We start from the raw sequence: 2,064 nt of genomic DNA, 5'->3' as shown, positions 1-2,064 counted from the left end.
CTAAAGGAAGTACAAATTATATTGCAAAGGAGACAAGATTCTCATATTCCATATGATTGAAAATCAAATGGTCCAATAATTCTAGTCGACACTAGCGGTCAATGTGTTTCTCATTTACGTAACCTAATTGAAAAAACAAATGTACAAATCATTTGGAGTACTAGTTATGAGTCTTTTGGTGCGTATTGGTAGATATCTTTGCTTAGGTTGGAAGTGTCTAAAACATGAATATCATTAAGATAAGTGACATGGCTCACATCCATGTCTATTTTCAACAAAATACAATAATTGTCTTTGATGACAAAATATAAATCCTTTCATGTCTCACATAGAAATGGAAATAATGATTTACACTAAGTGGATACATAATAACAATTATGTAAATTATAACTCAAAGTTATAAGCAAAAACAAGTACATAAATTTCTCTTGAAGTGGCGGCTACCCGAGCTCCATTTCATTGTCGGAGATTCATATCTCTCTTGTTTAGCTTTTCCACATTTCCAAGTCCCACTTGAAGTAACAAGCCCAACTTTGATATCTTCCAAATACTTGGGGCAGTTTCGCCTCCAATGGCCCATGACATTACAATAATGACATTCCTCATAAGATTTGGCACCCTTCTTGGTGTTGGTCTTGGTAGTCCCACTAACCATTTCCAATTTATAATCAGGTTTGGGTTTCTCGTCCATTTTTGCCTTCCCTTTATTAACACCAATACTCCTTTCATTTGCAAGGACACTCTTGCTAGAACTCCCACTGAATTTAATATTTTTCATTGTTTCTTCAAACAAGGAATCCTTGGGTTTTATAAGATCTTCTTCACAAGGCTTTCTTTCCAAGGTGGTGGGCAATAATATTGGAGTGGGTGGAGTGGACGTGGTAAAGAAGCAACAATTTCCATCCTGACCAATGCCAATGCGTAATTCTCTAATCGGTTCATTGTCATACTCGGAGCATTTTTCATCGTATGATTGGAGCTATGTTTCAACGGTGATTGGTGTAGGAGTATAAGACGAATTCATTGCGTATAATTAACTACAAAAACGGAAAATGACGGAAATAATTAACATCTATCGTTTTAATAATACTCATAAATTTAACTACAAGCATTGCATTTATATAGTGACCTCCACCCAACTACATAAATGATTCCGAGATCCAAATTCATATCAACTCGGGCATGGTGAGCCAATTCATCCCTTATGAATATAACTCGGTGGATTAACTCTTTAATCGATTCTACTTTTAGAACTCTCGTTCGATAAAAATTACTCTAATTCTCATCTTTAGCCCGGAACACATCTGACTACGGTCAACAATACTTCCGTTTAGCTCAATCCAAATTTCGATGTAATAACATTTTACCACCCCACTTCGCCAACGTAACAAGGTTCGTATTACGGTGAAGCCGGATTAACTCCCTTATGAAATTGGTACTTCATGGGTTTCTACTATTTGGTAAGGCTTTATCTCAATTATTATATGTGAGAGGTCTTGTCAATTTATTATCTATCATGTTTTAAGTGAACTAAAGCGGTGAACTACGATAATTATAATTGACACGGTCGATTACTCGATATGATATGCATGTGTTGTTATGGCGATTTGGCAATGCATGCAACATATTAAAAGAAATGCAAAACAATAAATAAAATTCCTAGTATGGCCTTCCTAAAATAGAAAATCAAATAATCTATTACATATTCGGAAACCAACTCCTTTGGTCCCTTGAATCTTCAATTGGCACGCTTCTCAAGACACCGTCTTCATCGGATTACCTTTCCGAATGGCACCGTCTTTGAAGATGCTCCATAATTACAAATAATAATAAAAATACAAAGCTATTCCTATTATACATTTGTAAAATGGAAAAACTAATGAAATAAAAATAAAAGTGATACGAGATCACATTAAATTACAACCGAATCAATATTCCCTTTCATTACGGGTAATATCGATTAAAACTAAGGCATACTAAGATAAAATTACATAATTCAAAATTATATAAATAAAAGACATTCAACAATTGAAATATGCAGCATTATAATATGTACCTATCATG

The sequence above is a fragment of the Silene latifolia genome, chromosome 9, assembly GCF_048544455.1.
Source record: "Silene latifolia isolate original U9 population chromosome 9, ASM4854445v1, whole genome shotgun sequence".
Classification (NCBI taxonomy): Eukaryota; Viridiplantae; Streptophyta; class Magnoliopsida; order Caryophyllales; family Caryophyllaceae; genus Silene; species Silene latifolia.
This window is presented reverse-complemented; position numbering follows the sequence as displayed.